Below are 18,362 nucleotides of genomic sequence, written 5' to 3'. Positions count from 1 at the left end.
AAAAATAAAAAAAAAAGAAATGCATCTTATGCTTAGAGGTTTCTCTGTCGAGTTTAAGTTGCCAATGTCATATGCCTGGCAGTGTGGTGGCCAATTTAAATGGAACCACAGGGGATGCAGTCTATGTAAACTACTTAAACATCACCTGACAGCCCCCTACCCCACACTGTGGGCTGCCATAACCTAATTCAACAAGTTCTTTCAGAGTTTGGACATTTATTTGGTAGCAACTGACATTACCTGGCATTATTTCCTGTTTTATTCTGAATTATTCTACTACAGAAGCTTAATTCCATCTATACATATTATTTAATGTTTGCTTTTTCATGGCTCTGAGCTAGATGTTGTGAAACAATGTGCTTAACTGCCACTTTTACTCCCACTGTTGATACTACTAATTGCCAGGCGCAGGGGCCACACCTGTAATCCCAGCACTGTGGGAGGCCAAGGCAGGCAGATCACGAGGTCAGGAGTTGAGACCACCCTGGCCAACGTAGTGAAACCTGTCTATACTAAAAATATAAAAACTTAGACAGGCATGGTGGCGCACACCTGTAATCCCAGCTACTCAGAAGGCTGAAGCAGGAGAATCGCTTGAACCCGGGAGGCGGAGCTTGCAGTGAGCTGAGACCACACCACTGCACTCCAGCCTGGGCAACAGGGCGAGACTCCATCTCAGAACGAAACAAAACAAAACAAAAAACTACTAATTATAATTTTTGCTTCAGCAGCACTCAGTAGATTTTAGCTACTTTGGATCAGATCATATACTAATTTTTTAATTATGGTAAAACACATCATATGAAATTTACTATTTGAATTGTTTTTTATGTAAAGTTCAGTAGCATTAAGTACATTCACGCTGTGCAACCATCACTATCATCCATCTCTAGAGCTTTTTCATTTTCCCAAATGAAAACTCCCAAACCCACTGAACAATAACCCCCATTACCAGCCCCTGGCAACCACTATTCTATTTCTTGTCTCTATGAATTTGACCTCATATAAATGGAATAATGTCATATTTGTCCTTTTGTGTCTGGCTTATTTCCCTTAGCATAATGTCTTGAAAGTTCATCTGTGTTATAGTACGGGCCAGAATTTTCTCCCTACACTGCACTAGGCTTCTCCATTTACCCATCAATGGACATTTGGTTGGTTTCTCTTTTGGCTCTTGTGGATACACCTGCTCTGAACACTGATGTAACATAACCTAACTATTTTATGTGTATTAATTCATTTAATCTTCACAACCTATTTTACTGAAGTTAACTATGTCATGATAGGTACTTCACTAACACCATTTTATAACTGAGGAAACAAAAACTCAGGGAGATAAAGGAATTGGTCCAAAGTCACACAGCTAGTAAGGGGTAGAGCCTGGATGATTCCAAGCTTATTCCTAATCAGTAAGGATAACATAGCACCCTTCCTTCAAGGAAGTTAGAATTGCACAAAGCGTAAGAAAAGTATACAACACCTAGTAAGCACACTGGCATGTGATAAATGCTATGAGAGTTTTTTAAGGTGAAGTGCTAGACATATTTAGTGTGCAGGCTTAGTAAAAATCTGGATTAGGTCTGGCAGCCAAAATCTAGATTATGACCTGCTTTATATAGCCAGAGAACTAAGAATGGTTTAACATTTGTAAAGTGCTGTGTTTGAAAAAAAAAAGGGGGGGGGTTGGGCATGGTGGCTCAGGCCTGTAATCCCAACATTGTGGGACACTGAGGTGGGTGGATTGCTTGAGCCCAGGAATTCAAGACCAGCTTGAGCAACATAATGAGACCCCATCTTTACAAAAAATACAGAAGTTCTCTGGGAGTTATGACATATGACTGTGGTCCCAGCTACTCGGGATGCTGAGGTGGGAGGATCACTTGAGCCCAGGGAGGCTGAGGCTACCCTGAGCTGTGATCTTGCCACTGCACTCCAAACCTGGGCAACAGAGCAAGACTGTGTCTCAAAAGAAAAGAGAAAGAGAGAATAGTGGAAAAGAAAAAAAGAGGAAAGGAAGGAAGCAAGGAGAAGGAGGAAGGGAGGGAGGGAGGGAAGACAGAGAAAGAAAGAAGAAAAAAAAGATATGTAACAGAGACCTTACATGGTCCACAATACCAAAATCATTTTCCATCTGTCTCTTTACAGAAAAAGTTTGCTAACTCCCATGTTTAAATTTTATTTTTAATTGATGAATAATAATTATACATTTTTATGAGGTGCAGTGTGATGTCTGGATGCATGCATACACTGTAAAATGATCAAATCGGGCTAATTAGCATATCGGTTACCTCAAATATACAACATTGTTTTAGCGGTGAGAATGGTTAAAATCCTCTCATATATTTCAAAACAGACAACACTTATCATTAACTATATTCACCATGCTGTGCAAAAGAACACCAGAAGTTATTATTCCTATCTACCCAAAATTATGTTGCTATTTACCAACATCTCCCCTTTCCATAACCACCCTCTCCTCTAGCCTCTGGTAACCACCATTCTAGTCTCTACTTCTGTGAGCACTTTCTTTAGATTCCACGTGTAAATGAGACTATACGATATTTGTCTCTCTATGCCTGGCTTATTTCACTTAACATAATGTCCTCCAGGTTCATCCATGTTATCACAACAGTCAGAGTTTCCCATACCATGGGTTTTAACCCACACCTTTGATGTACTTGGCTCCAGTAAGCACAAATGTGGGGAAAATGTAAAACTCTTTTGATGCAAGCATTCTGCATCACGTTTCAGACTTTTTAAGAAAACTTTAAGTCATCCTCAACAACATCACATTAATTTGAGGCTACAGGAGATACTGACTGTAACCCTGACAAAAGCCACTTGAGCAAATTCGTCAGAATCATTCTGCAGGTATAAATTTTTAAATCACAAACTCATGAGGGAAAATGTAACTTCATGTTTCCATAACCCAGAAAGCTTTCTGCTAGGAGCTGGAATTCTGTCCGATATGGAGACTGAAAGTAATCACAGCAGGTGTCTCTGTCCAGTTTAAGGGATAAGCCTGTCAGTTGGTGTCTGTATTGGTCACAGTCCCTTGAAAATTCCTTCAGGGGAATTTTACTTCCCCTTCATCCCCAGAGTTAACTCTGGTCTCTTCTGGCTTTGCTAGTTGCCTTGGTAAAGCAGGGAGGGGAGTGTGTTCAAGCCCCAAGAAGAGGTCAGCACCGCACTGTCCTCGGGAATGGCGACCGGCTGCTGATGGGGCCAAGTCCTCCCATCCCAGGCTGGAATACTGCTCTCCACAACATTTTGGTGCTCCTTTCTCCTCCCTGTGCTAGACCTCAGGCAGGAACATGGCCTTGCTCACCTGCCTTTGGTACCTCAAGGTGTCCTTGGATAACTGGGGCTGTCCTCACGGGCCACCAAAGCTGCCGCAGGGCGTCCAGTCCTGTCACTGAATGTGCCACACCACAATCAGGATGCCGTGCAGGCTGCTCTCGGAGGCTGGCTGTCTCCTTTCCACTACACACTTAGATCCCTGAGCTTCAGTGAAGACTTCCATTAAAGCCACCACCAGCAGGGCTCCGCTTGAGAGCAGAGCTTCAGGGCAGTCCCTATCTCCCTACGCATCCCATCGTACAGTCTTGCTGAGGTTCCTAGTCTGTGGGACAGCAGCAAAGTTGAAACACCTTTAGCCTGCTCAATTCCCTTTCAAACTTTTTCTGCCTCAGACCCAAGAGATACTTTTGGACTTCAGAAGTGAAGATTAATGCCTCGGCTCATAGTCTCTGCAATGATCCCCTTTTCTCTACACATAAGACTCAAGACAATCTGAGTTACGAGCAAAGACAGGTCTGACGGCACTGGCTAAAAATTTCAGTGAGCTTTGAATCCAGGGTCATTTATGTTAATTGTGCAGGTCATCCCACACAGAAATTGCCTTTAAAGGAATTATCAGTGTCGTGAAGAAAGTTTTTATTTCCATTTTAAATCTCATATCCTTCCATTCCTTAGTCCAAAAGTTCCCATCATGAGTTTCTGGCTGACTTGCACCAGGACTCACAGAATGATTCATCCTTACATGAAAAAGCATTTTCACCAGCCTCAAAGGTTTTCAGGAATTACTAGATCAAAGAATTGTTAAAGAAACTTTCCAAAAGCTCATTCTACTTGCCCCTCCAAGCAAAAATACTAACTTAGTGATGGATTTTAGACATTCCTAGGCCGTAACAGTGGCATGAAACTTTTTTTCTTTCTTTTTTTAATAGAGACAGGGTTTTGACATTGCCCAGGCTGGTCTCCAATTCCTGGGCTCAAGGTGATCTAACCACCTCAGCCTCCCAAAGTGCTGGGATTACAGGTGTGAGCCACCATGCCCAGCCCTGCACATTAGTTTTTCTGTTAGCTGTGCCACTTTCAATGATGGCTGTGTGGATCCAATATCTGCCTCTCTTTCATTCATAAAATTCACCAAGTTCACACTGGAAAACATTATTCTATGGTTATTCCAGAAAATATTAGATTATCCCAGTTTTGTTTGAAAACTGAAAATACTGACAACATCATGTCCCTGTCTGGTGCCAAGTGCACAGCAGGCATGGAAAATGGGGATGAGCGGGTCCAAGTAAGTTCCAGTTTTCAAACATTCATCCCACACCGCCTGTTCAGTTGCCTGGGTAAAACTGTCCCATGCAGAGAGGCTTTTACCCCAGGTTAATAAAGATACTTTTTATATTTGTATTTGAGTTGTGGTCACTAGCAATGTTTTCTAGTCCAGACTGTGAAATTTGTATTTCTGTTACTACCTTTGTTTTTATACTTCAAAGAACAATTTAGAGTCACTGATTTATCTCCATAAAGCAGGAACTTTCTGAAATTTAGTAACAACGGCTAAGTACAAATCTAAAAATTACATACTCCAAAAACACAAAAATGTATTCACTGAGATGCCTCATATCCTCTAAATTAAATATTAGCTGAACTGTAATTGATCTTACATTTTGACTTTGTGAAATATGTATTTCCTTTATTCCAAAATTTACTATACCACCTTCTTATGTATGGTGGGGGGCATTAGGTGGCTTGTGAATTTGAGAACTGCTTTATGCAGGGAGTTAGTGTCTGAAACTTGTCAACTGAGCATGGGACAAGAACAGAATAGCACTTCAAAGAACATTAACTGAGGACTTTGCTAAGCATTTATTTAATTAGGGAAAGCTTCAAAAGTTGAAGTTCAATCATGGGGCTTTCAAAATAATCCAAGTGAGACATGAAGAGACTGAGTTGAGGGTGAGATCCAGGTAAATGATGTAGAAGAATCGTAAGCATGAACTGTTTCAGGGACAATACACAGAATTTGGAAAAAGGATGGAGTGATGACTATAAGATTTTTTTCCCACAAATCATCCAACATTCATACATATTATTTTGTATTCATATACTGTGATCTTCATGGAGTAAGGTGCTAATGTAACAAGTTGATTATTGAATTTTATAAAGCAACTTTTGGCCATTTTTTCTATGTGTGTGTGCACAGAGCACACTTACTTCCTCAGAGAAGCAGAAACTCTTCGTCTTACTGACACTGGAATCTATCCTCTGTAGGTTTATTCCATCAAAAAGATAACTAAGTCTTTGGCCCTACAATATTTACACTCTTAGGACGGAAAACAACCCACCAAATATGTTTTCTGTACTCACTGAAAAACCACTAACTATGGTTTGATATTCACTGAATACAAGTAAATTAATGAAACATTTTCAGGACAATCAGGCACAGATCGCTATTGTTTTCTGTTGAGTTGAGGTAACTATTTGTGCTAATAATAGAAAGACAGTATGTATCCAGTCCTGGAAGGCTGTGTGCTGTGCCACAAGAGAAGCTGATGCCTCTGCTTCCCCCATCTTTGTTCTGTGAAGCCACACAGGCAGCCCAATACCTGGGCAAATGCTAACCTGCCCAGATCTGAAGGGCTGGCTACCCAGAGTCGTGGCTAGGTTGTGTGCAGCACAAATTCCTGCCTCTAGTTTCCCTACATTCCTCTTTTCCTAAGAAATCAGTACCTGAGCTTTTTCAAAATAGCTGGAGAAGAAATGAGGCAGAAAGTATCTTTTTAAACACAATTCTCATTCACTCAGAAAACTAAGAGTTCTAAGTGATAACTGAGGTCCACCTGTAAACTTTTTCAACAGCTTGAGTGTCTATTTTCTATACAATATTGTCATCAACTCACAACCAGATATCACAAGTAGGCAGCACTGGCCGGGCGCGGTGGCTCAAGCCTGTAATCCCAGCACTTTGGGAGGCCGAGACGGGCGGATCACGAGGTCAGGAGATCGAGACCATCCTGGCTAACACGGTGAAACCCCGTCTCTACTAAAAAATACAAAAAACTAGCCGGGCGAGGTGGCTGGCTCCTGTAGTCCCAGCTACTCGGGAGGCTGAGGCAGGAGAATGGCGTGAACCCGGGAGGCGGAGCTTGCAGTGAGCTGAGATCCGGCCACTGCACTCCAGCCTGGGCAACAGAGCGAGACTCCCTCTCAAAAAAAAAAAAAAAAAAAACAAGTAGGCAGCATAATGGCCTCATTAGGGCAGTTTCCACAGTGACTCACACCAGTGACAATGGCATGTATCTGTCATGCATCTTCCGAGAAAGTCCTGAAATTCTACGGAAAGAAAGTTTCGAATGTTGATGAGGTCCACCCATATAGTTAAATCTCTTCAGGTGGGAAGCTATAAACATGAGACACTTCTTTGGTTTCATCCACTTTGTAATCTCATTTGCTGAAATGTTCTTCGCAGTAATATCTCTGTGTTCACTGCATTGTTTCCAAGTATTTAAAACCCCCTGAAGCACTAAGTAATCCATGTGTTTTACGCCACTTCAACAGAAATGTCTAACGCAATGTTTATCTTTGCTGCTTATAGATCCCCAAATAAGACAGCTTGCTTCATGAGTGAAGTCCCCTTGAAAAAATTCTCAAAGTCTCCTTGGGTCTAACGCATGGTTAGTTACTGTACATTCACTTTGTGACTTTAACAAGGAGCAACTGTAGAGGTGTCAAGCCACGAATAACAACGCTGCCTAACTTCATTAGACCATGAAAACACAAGGGTTATCCTTGCAAAAAAGCATATATATGTTTTAATTTACTGCAGCGGCATCTTGAATTACATCTATCATGAGAGATATAAAATCTTTTTCATGTTTTTCACACACTGTCATAACTTATTATTGTTTTCCATTATCTTAATATTCTGCTGTCTAAGAGATGTAGCTCCTGGGTGACCTGAAAGTCTGGTGAAGCTAGTGTGATCAGGGATATAATAAGACACTGACCATCTAAGGACCTTGGACACAACACTAGAGAGCCTGATAAATGGGTTAGGCCATAATGATGTTGATATTAATATGCTGTTAATTCCTCCCCGACTCCAGTTAATCATCTCCACCTTGTCTAGGTTTTGCATTTCCAAATTCTTGCCCTTTCTCTCTTACTAATTCTCCTTAATATCCCGCATTTCTTTAGCCTGAGGTGGCAAACTTATAAGTGGGGAGGGAAATCCTAAAACTTAACTAGGTGACACAATACACTAAAGCGTTCCAGCTTGGGTCAGTAGACATGTTGACAGCTGCAGAGTCTTATGTTTTTTCTCCTTAGACCAAAGAGTTTATTTTACACTCATCATGTGCTGGTCTGTGAGTGGCCAAGACAACATTCAATGAGCACCCAGCAAACTCTCCCTTATGCTAGAATGCTTACTTATGGGGATACTAAAAACACTAGGTCTTTATAGTTCTACTCGGAAACTTCAGACGCCTTTTCTTCTAACTTTGAAATTTTAATAAGATGGAAGAAGCACTTTCTGCATAATTGTTTCTTTAAAACTAAATGCAATTCTAACCCACAGGGGGCCTCTTTTGGACAAGACTAGCCAAGTTACAGATGAAGACAATAGGGTCTTAGGGGTCAGTGAGATAGCCCTCTTTCATCTTGGGAAATTCTGAAGGAATTTCTCATTTCAAAATAAGAATAAATACTTTTTGGTAAAGGGAGGGGAAGAAAATTCTTCAGGTCACCTTCCATTTTTTTCCTTATAAACAAATTACAATCAGTTGACCTCAGCCTGGCATTTTGATTAAAAATAACCCAAGATAGGACTGAAAGAAAACACCAAGAAGACTGTTTTATCGTAATCTTAGAAAGGCATATTCATATGACAACCAGCATAAGAAGCAAGCAATCGGAATGACAAAAAAATAAACTTTAAACTGAAACTTTACATTTATAAATATAATATACGCAGAGGAGATACAGAGCAGCAAATGCACAAATAAATGTATATCTTTAGCCAGCATGTGAATGATACCCCAAAACGGCTGGGTTTTCATCTCAGTCATGGAATAATAACTTCACAGTGTTTATTAATTGTTGAAATTGTCTAAAATAAGAGATTATATTTTCACAAATTCATTTGACACAGACACAGCTATAAGCACATGAGCAGACAGGCCTAAGGTAAAAGGTAAAACTAATTCAGCTATGTCTATATTTGTCAACTAAACAAAGCATTGATCCATTTATTGTAAAGTATAATAAAACTAATGACAATCATTGCATAATTAAGTTGCCTCTGAAAGCCAATTATTGATCATGGAGAAAACCAAGTTCTACAATTGTATGTATATATCATATAAAGATTTCATTTCCTAATATAGATCATTCATTGTTTATTTTAAAATGTTAAGAATTTACTATGTGCTAGTGTATCATTTGAATTATCATAGTTTAAACATTTATATTAATTTAAAATAATTTAAAATTAACTGTCAATTTTCTGAAATTTTCTTCTTTTTTTTAATTATACTTTAAGTTCTAGGGTACATGTGCACAACGTGCAGGTTTGTTATATATGTATACTTGTGCCATGTTGGTGTGCTGCACCCACCAACTCGTCAGCACCCATCAACTTGTCATTTACATCAGGTATAACTCCCAATGCCATCCTTCCCCCCGGCCCCCTCCCCATAATAGGCCGTGGTGTGTGGTGTTCCCCTTTCAGAGTCCAAGTGATCTCATTGATCACCTCCCACCCATGAGTGAGAACATGCGGTGCTTGGTTTTCTGTTCTTGCGATAGTTTGCTGAGAATGATGGTTTCCAGCTACATGCATATCTCTACAAAGGACACGAACTCATCCTTTTTTATGGCTGCATAGTATTCCATGGTGTATATGTGCCACATTTTCTTAATCCAGTCTGTCACTGATGGACATTGAGTTGATTCAAGTCTTTGCTATTGTGAATAGTGCCGCAATAAACATACGTGTGCATGTGTCTTTATAGCAGCATGATTTATAATCCTTTGGGTATATCCCCAGTAATGGGATGGCTGGGTCATATGGTATTTCTAGTTCTAGATCCTTGAGGAATCGCCATACTGTTTTCCACAATGGTTGAACCAGTTTACAATCCCACCAAAAGTGTAAAAGTGTTCCTGTTCTCCACATCCTCTCCAGCACCTGTTGTTTCCTGACTTTTTAATGATTGCCATTCTAACTGGTGTGAGATGGTATCTCATTGTGGTTTTGATTTGCATTTCTCTGATGGCCAGTGATGATGAGCATTTTTTCATGTGTCTGTTGGCTGTATGCATGTCTTCTTTTGAGAAACGTCTGTTCATATCCTTTGCCCACTTTTTGATGGGGTTTTTCCTCGTCAATTTGTCTGAGTTCTTTGTAGGTTCTGGATATTAGCCCTTTGTCAGATGAGTAGATTGCAAAAATTTTCTCCCATTCTGTAGGTTGCCTGTTCACTCTGATGGTAGTTTCTTTTGCTGTGCAGAAGCTCTTTAGTTTAATTAGATCCCATTTGTCAATTTTGGCTTTTGTTGCTGTTGCTTTTGGTGTTTTAGACATGAAGTCCTTGCCCATGCCTATGTCCTGTATGGTATTACCTAGGTTTTCTTCCAGGGTTTTTATGGTTTTAGGTCTAATATTTAAGTCTCTAATCCATCTTGAATTCACTTTTGTATAAGGAGTCAGGAAAGGATCCAGTTTCAGCTTTCTACTTATGGCTAGCCAATTTTCCCAGCACCATTTATTAAATAGGGAATCCTTTCCCCATTTCTTGTTTCTCTCAGGTTTGTCAAAGATCAGATGGCTGTAGATGTGTGGTATTATTTCTGAGGGCTCTGTTCTGTTCCATTGGTCTATATCTCTGTTTTGTTAACAGTACCATGCTGTTTTGGTTACTGTAGCCTTGTAGTATAGTTTGAAGTCAGGTAGCGTGATGCCTCCAGCTTTGTTCTTTTGGCTTAGGATTGTCTTGGCAATGCGGGATCTTTTTTGGTTCCATATGAACTTTAAAGCAGTTTTTTCCAATTCTGTGAAGAAAGTCATTGGTAGCTTGATGGGGATGGCATTGAATCTACAAATTACCTTGGGCAGTATGGCCATTTTCACGATATTGATTCTTCCTATCCATGAGCATGGTAATGTTCTTCCATTTGTTTGTGTCCTCTTTGATTTCACTGAGCAGTGGTTTGTAGTTCTCCTTGAAGAGGTCCTTTACATCCCTTGTAAGTTGGATTCACAGGTATTTTATTCTCTTTGAAGCAATTGTGAATGGAAGTTCATGATTTGGCTCTCTGTTTGTCTGTTACTGGTGTATAAGAATGCTTGTGATTTTTGCATATTAATTTTGTATCCTGAGACTTTGCTGAAGTTGCTTATCAGCTTAAGGAGATTTTGGGCTGAGACGATGGGGTTTTCTAAATATACAATCATGTCATCTGCAAACAGGGACAATTTGACTTCCTCTTTTCCTAACTGAATACTCTTTATTTCTTTCTCTTGCCTGGTAGCCCTAGCCAGAACTTCCAACACTATGTTGAATAGGAGTGGTAAGAGAGGGCATCCCTGTCTTATGCCATTTTCAAAGGGAATGCTTCCAGTTTTTGCCCAGTCAGTATGACATTGGCTGTGGGTGTGTCATAAATAGCTCTTATTATTTTGAGAAATGTTCCATCAATACCGAATTTATTGAGAGTTTTTAGCATGAAGGGCTGTTGAATTTTGTCAAAGTACTTTTATGCATCTATTGAGATAATCATGTGGTTTTTGTCTTTGGTTCTGTTTATATGTTGGATTACGTTTATTGATTTGCGTATGTTGAACCAGCCTTGCATCCCAGGGATGAAGCCCACTTGATCATGGTGGATAAGCTTTTTGATGTGCTGCTGGATTTGGTTTGCCAGTATTTTATTGAGGATTTTTGCATCAATGTTCATCAGGGATATTGGTCTAAAATTCTCTTTTTTTGTTGTGTCTCTGCCAGGCTTTGGTATCAGGATGATGTTGGCCTCATAAAATGAGTTAGGAAGGATTCCCTCTTTCTCCATTGATTGGAATAGTTTCAGAAGGAATGGTACCAGCTCCTCCTTGTATCTCCAGTAGAATTCGGCTGGGAATCTGTCTGGTCCCGGACTTTTTTTGGTTGGTAGGCTATTAATTATTGCCTCAATTTCAGAGCCTGCTATTGGTCTATTCAGGGATTCAACTTTTTCCTGGTTTAGTCTTGGGAGAGTGTAAGTGTCCAGGAAATTATCCATTTCTTCTAGGTTTTCTAGTTTATTTGCATAGAGGTGTTTATCATATTCTCTGATGGTAGTTTGTATTTCTGTGGGGTCGGTGGTGATATCCCCTTTATCTTTTTGTATTGCGTCTATTTGATTCTTCTCTTTTTCTTCTTTATTAGTCTTGCTAGCAGTCTATCAATTTTGTTGATCTTTTGGAGGGTTTTTTGTGTCTCTATCTCCTTCAGTTCTGCTCTGATCTTAGTTATTTCTTGCCTTCTGCTAGCTTTTGAATGTGTTTGTTCTTGTTCTCTAGTACTTTTAATTGTGATGTTAGGGTGTCAATTTTAGATCTTTCCAGTTTTCTCTTATGAGCATTTAGTGCTATAAATTTCCCTCTACACACTGCTTTAAATGTGTCCCAGAGATTCTGGTATGTTGTATCTTTGTTCTCATTGGTTTCAAATAACATCTTTATTTCTGCTTTCATTTCTTTATGTACCCAGTAGTCATTCAGGAGCAGGTTGTTCAGTTTCCATGTAGTTGAGTGGTTTTGATTGATTTTTTTTTTTTTTTTTTTTCTTTTTTTTGAAACGGAGTCTCGCTCTGTCGCCCAGGCTAGAGTGCTGTGGCCGGATCTCAGCTCACTGCAAGCTCCGCCTCCCGGGTTCACGCCATTCTCCTGCCTCAGCCTCCCGAGTAGCTGGGACTACAGGCGCCCGCCACCTCGCCCGGCTAATTTTTTATATTTTTTAGTAGAGACGGGGTTTCACCGTGTTAGCCAGGATGGTCTCGATCTCCTGACCTCGTGATCCGCCCGTCTCGGCCTCCCAAAGTGCTGGGATTACAGGCTTGAGCCACCGCGCCCGGCCTTGATTGATTTTCTTAGTCCTGAGTTCTAGTTTGATTGCACTGTGGTCTGAGAGACAGTTTGTTATAATTTCTGTTCTTTTACATTAGCTGAGGAGTGCTTTACTTCCAATTATGTGGTCAATTTTGGAATAAGTGTGATGTGGTGCTGAGAAGAATGAATATTCTGTTGATTTGGGGTGGACGGTTCTGTAGATGTCTATTAGGTCCGCTTGGTGCAGGGTTGAGTTCAATTCCTGGATATCCTTGTTAACTTTCTATCTTGTTGATCTGTCTAATATTGACCGTGGGGTGTTGAAGCCTCCCATTATTATTGTATGGGAGTCTAAGTCTCTTTGTAAGTCTCTAAGGACTTGCTTTATGAATCTGGGTGCTCCTGTATTGGGTGCATATATATTTAGGATAGTTAGCTCTTCCTGTTGAATTGATCCCTTTACCATTATGTAATGGCCTTCTTTGTCTCTTTTGATCTTTGATGGTTTAAAGTCTGTTTTATCAGAGACTAGGATTGCAACCCCTGCTTTTTTTTTTTTTTCTCCATTTGCTTGGTAGATCTTCCTCCATCCCTTTATTTTGAGCCTATGTATGTCTCTGCATGTGAGATGGGTCTCCTGAATACAGCAAAATGATGAGTCTTGACTCTTTATCCAATTTGCCAGTCTATGTCTTTTAATTGGGCCATTTAGCCCATTTACATTTAAGGTTAATGTTGTTATGTGTGAACTTGATCCTGTCATTACGATGTTAGCTGGCTATTTTGCTCGTTAGTTGATGCAGTTTCTTCCTAGCATCAATGGTCTTTAAATTTTGGCATGTTTTTGCAATGGCTGATACCGGTTTTTCCTTTCCATGTTTAGTGCTTCCTTCAGGGTCTCTTGTAGGGCAGGCCTGGTGGTGACAAAATCTCTCAGCATTTGCTTGTCTGTAAAGGATTTTATTTCTCCTTCACTGATGAAACTTAGTTTGGCTGGATATGAAATTCTGGGTTTAAAATTCTTTTCTTCAAGAATGTTGAATATTGGCCCCCACTCTCTTCTGGCTTGTAGAGTTTCTGCCGAGAGATCCACTGTTAGTCTGATGGGCTTCCCTTTGTGGGTAACCCGACCTTTCTCTCTGGCTGCCCTTAACATTTTTTCCTTCATTTCAACTTTGGTGAATCTGACAATTATGTGGCGTTCTTTGTATTTCCTGAATTTGAATGTTGGCCTGCCTTACTAGGTTGTGGAATTTCTTCTGGATGATATCCTGAAGAGTGTTTTCCAACTTGGTTCCATTTTCCCCCTCACTTTCAGGCACACCAATCAGACATAGATTTGGTCTTTTCACATAATCCCATATTTCTTGGAGGCTTTGTGCATTTCTTTTTCCTTTTTTTTCTCTAGACTTCTCACTTCATTTCATTCATTTGATCTTCAATCATTGATACTCTTTTTTCCAGTTGATTGAGTCGGTTACTGAAGCTTGTGCATTTGTCACGTTATTTCTCGTGTCATGGTTTTTATCTCTGTCAGTTCGTTTATGGCCTTCTCTGCATTGATTATTCTAGTTATCCATTCTTCCATTCTTTTTTCAAGATTTTTAGTTTCTTTGCGCTGGGTACGTAGTTCCTCCTTTAGCTCTGAGAAGTTTGATCGACTGAAGCCTTCTCCTCTCAACTTGTCAAAGTCATTCTCCGTCCAGCTTTGATCTGTTGCTGGCAATGAGCTGCGTTCCTTTGGAGCGGGAGATGCACTCTGATTTTTTGAATTTCCAGCTTTTCTGTCCTGCTTTTTCCCCATCTTTGTGGTTTTATCTGCCTTTTGTCTTTGATGCTGGTGACGTACTGATGGGGTTTTGGAGTGGGTATCCTTTCTGCTTGTTAGTTTTCCTTCTAACAGTCAGGACCCTCAGCTGTAGGTCTGTGGGAGATTGCCTGAGGTCCACTCCAGACCCTGTTTGCCTGAGTATCAGCAGCAGAGGCTGCAGAAGATAGAATATTGTTGAACAGTGAGTGCTGCTGTCTGATTCTTGCTCTAGAAGCTTCGTCTCAGGGGTGTACTCCGCCATGTGAAGTGTCGGTCTGCACCTAGTGGGGGATGTCTCCCAGTTAGGCTACTCAGGGGTCAGGGACCCACTTGAGCAGGCAGTCTGTCCATTCTCAGATCTCAACCTCCGTGCTGGGAGATCCACTGCTCTCTTCAAAGCTGTCAGACAGCTGTCAGACTCCACTCAGAGGTGGAGCCTACAGAGACAGGCAGGCGAAATTTTCAATTAGTGTCAGAAGAAGTTACAGAAAAAGGAATAACAAACATATGTTAAAATAATTAAATGGTTTCAATGGCACATCTTATTTTTACATGTAATATACCACAGAGTTCTTAGCTTTAAGTGATGCAATGTGAAAGGTGTAAAAATGCACACTGACCCTTAGTCTCTTAAATTTACAACAGGTTGGCCAGGCATGGTGGTTCACGCCTATAATCCCAGCACTTTGGGAGGCCAAGACGGGTGAGTCACAAGGTCAGGAGATTGAGACCATCCTGGCCAGCATGGTGAAACCCCGTCTCTACCAAAAATACAAAAATTAGCTGGGCGTGGTGGCGGGCACCTGTAGTCCCAGCTACTTGGGAGGCTGAGGCAGGAGAATGACTTGAGCCCAGGAGGCAGAGGTTGCAGTGAGCCAAGATTATGCCACTGCACTCCAGCCTGGCAACAGGGTAAAAAAAAAAGAATTACAACAGGTCACTTTACCCTCAAATGAGACAATACCATGTTAGAGGCTGTACTGAAATTCTAACTACGAAGATGTGGAAAGCAAAAACATATTTACTTAGTTATAATCCCATGTGTGCAATATTCATGACAGTGCATTTTTGCAAGTTGAAAGTAATTCTGGATTATGCTTCATAACTTATGAAACCTTTGGTGGAAAAATTGAGTCTTCCCCATTAAAGGGAATTAAATAGTTCCTTATAAAAGTGCATTAACTTGTTTGGCCTATGGGTTCATCATTTAGTGGCACGGAAGAATTAGTTTATGTGTGGTATCCAAGAGGCATGAAGAAAGACACCTCCAAAAAGTCCATTTGGATCCCTTACACTGGGCCAGACGGGATGCATAGCTACCTTCTTCCCCTCTCACCCCTCAGGCTAAGGTTTGAGCTGTTTCCATGGCATCTTCCCATCACATTGGTACAAGGCACTGGGCTGCACAACTGGGAAACTACTTGTTTTCTGCCTGCTAATTTTCAGCTCTGAGATCTTGACACTCCACTGGAGAAAGGCTTTAATGTCTGAGACGGGGGTCGTTATTTGTTAGTTTAATTATTTATGATCAGAACATTTGTTCAGTCACTCTTCCATAGACCATTCTGAAACTAATAAAGGATATTAAAACACTAGAGATAATCTATAGCCTTCAATAAATCACTCCCAATTTGGAACTCCGTGGATGAAAACTGCAGGCTACCATGAGGGAGAAGAAAAAAGTCAAGACCAATTAAAAAAAGCAACAACAATGAATTTGTAATAAATTCAGTTGGTAGCTAGCTAAAGTAATAAAATAGACCTGTTTTTCTAACTTCATTAACATGAAAATAAATTTTATTAAGATTGGTATCATGCTTTTTTGCATGATGAGTTACAGGAACATGAACTAAGAATAAAAATGATCCCTATGATAAAGAACGCCAGAGTCATGTACTTTAGGACAAAACATGATTTGACATCAAGAAGAGCTATGGCTTGAGACTGCCCTTGTTTTCCTTTACCCCCTGTGCCCAGGCTTAGTCACTGTTCCAATGATAAAGACCATCCACTGAGGCGCTGCAGGAATAAAATCTAAAGTCACAAAACAGCCCAAATCTCTGCACCAAATGAAATCACAGACTTAAGAAAAATCAAAAGAAAAATGAAAACTTATGTTGCTCATGTTTCATAACCACACTGCCTGTAACAATTGCCAGAACATATTTATTTGGTCCAATGTACAATGCATGAAATGTGCTTAAATACAGAAAACACCAAGAAACGCAACAGGGAGTTAAAAAAAAAAAAAAAAACAGAGGCCGGGCGCGGTGGCTCACGCCTGTAATCCCAGCACTTTGGGAGGCCGAAGGGGGTGGATCACGGGGTCAGGAATATGGTGAAATCCCATCTCTACTAAAAAAAAAAAAAAAAAATACGAAAAATTAGCCGGGCATGGTGGTGGGCGCCTGCAGTCCCAGCTACTCTGGAGGCTGAGGCAGGAGAATGGCGTGAACCCAGGAGGCGGAGCTTCCAGTGAGCCAAGATCATGCCACTGCACTCCAGCCTGGGTGACAGAGTGAGACTCCGTCTCAAAAAAAAAAAAAAAAAAAGAACAAGGTCAGTAAGAAAAAACGAAAGCATAATTACATAAAATACAGTGTACACTTTTGAATCTTTTTAATATACGCCTACAAATGCATTTTATTAATAGTGTAAATATAATTTCCTCTGAGAATTTCTTCAAAGGAGTTCCACCTGAGTTTGTGCTCAGAAATGCCAGGATGATTCCTCATCATGATATATTTGGTGTTTAAAGTTCCCTCTAATTTACACAGCAAGACCACATTCAATTTTCTGCACTTCTGCTAAAGCATATGTAAAAGAAACACAGTCCTCATGAGATATGTTTACAACTATGAATGGAATCATCACAGTGGAGCATGAATAAACCATCACATGCTTACTTCTCTACAGTAGATGCTAAAGAGAGAATCAAGTCCGCCATAATAAGAAATAAACTAAGAGTTGTAGTTAAAACATGAAAATCTTTTTAAACACTTCTTTACTTTGCCAATTTTCTCATCCAAATAGGAATAATTAAATAATCTGGGACAACAAAATGTATACTGTGGCAGAAAAAAAGAATCCAAGGTAAAAAAAAAAAAGACATGGCAGAATCTAAGGCCTTTCACAAATAATACTCAGATATTGCAAGGGATATACAAAGAGTTCAAACACTGACAAAGTCAGGTGTGACTTCCCCAAGGCACACAAAGATTGTACCAAGGGAGACCTGGCAGGACCAGGAAGCCGAAGTGATCCATTTATTCCTGTCAAATACATTCTTGGAGTTTCAAATGTGAACAAATATGCTTATTCGGAATTTTACTTCCTTCTGCAAAGTATTAATCAATTATAATTATTTTGTTAAATGAAAATCCAATGAGAGTCACCAAGGAGCAATACAAGGAAAAAGGCAGACTCACCATCTCTTCGATTGAGCCTCGAAAACCCAGGGCCGTGGCTGCTGGACAGCTCTGAGGAGCTGCTGAAGGATGACCTAGGCAAGGCAGAGGCCAGTGGGGCATCACAGTCAGCTGCCGGGAAAAATACCGTGATATGGTTAACATGCGGATTGCAGCCTGGGAGAAATAATAGTCCAAAAATATATATGAATATATTCTAGGATGTATGGCAATCATCACTCCATTTTTAATTCTTTTAAATTTGTAAAATTTACATTGCACTATAATTTACACAGAGTAGAATTCCAGAGAATGTATTTAATTTTTTAAAAGCGTACAGCTGTTTGTTTTGACAAATGCATTCAGCCATGTAACCTCCACCATAATGAAGGCACAAAACAGGTCCATTAGCCCTCAAAGTTCCCTAATGTCCCACATTTTCTCCATTCTGCAGGATGTCTGGGTGCACCACCCATCCAACACGACTTTAAACTCAATTTGATGCTTAGGTTCTTTAGGTACACACACACAGAAGTACTGTGAATTCTGTGCCCAAACCTCAAGAGCGGCTAGAAATTCTCACAGTGCCCCTGCACAGAACCTGTGGGGGATGAGACAGGTGAGGTGCACCAGCCATTCAGGTCAGAGTTACCTGCGTGAAGCCAGGACCCAGGAAAGGCAACACCCGCAGTGATGAACTGAATAAAGCTCACTCTGCAGACCTCTTCACAGGGCATCACTGGGGGACATTTGCCTACAGGAG

The 18,362-nt window shown here is 40.4% G+C and overlaps 1 protein-coding gene across 1 annotated transcript in view; it reads right to left on the bottom strand.

Moving 5' to 3' along the window:
* The window catches only part of CNTNAP3C (contactin associated protein family member 3C), a 137,914-nt gene extending 120,186 nt beyond the window's left edge, over positions 1 to 17,728 (bottom strand). Inside the window, exon 1 of the mRNA XM_033210266.1 lies at positions 17,621 to 17,728. The gene's annotated coding sequence lies outside the window, so the exon portion shown is untranslated. The remainder of the gene's footprint in view (positions 1 to 17,620) is intronic.
* Positions 17,729 to 18,362: the final 634 nt, after the last annotated feature.

This window comes from Trachypithecus francoisi, unplaced genomic scaffold (assembly GCF_009764315.1).
Source record: "Trachypithecus francoisi isolate TF-2019V2 unplaced genomic scaffold, Tfra_2.0 Contig00284, whole genome shotgun sequence".
Taxonomy (NCBI): Eukaryota; Metazoa; Chordata; class Mammalia; order Primates; family Cercopithecidae; genus Trachypithecus; species Trachypithecus francoisi.
Note: the sequence above shows the minus strand (reverse complement) of the source record. Positions and strands in the feature narration are given on the sequence as shown.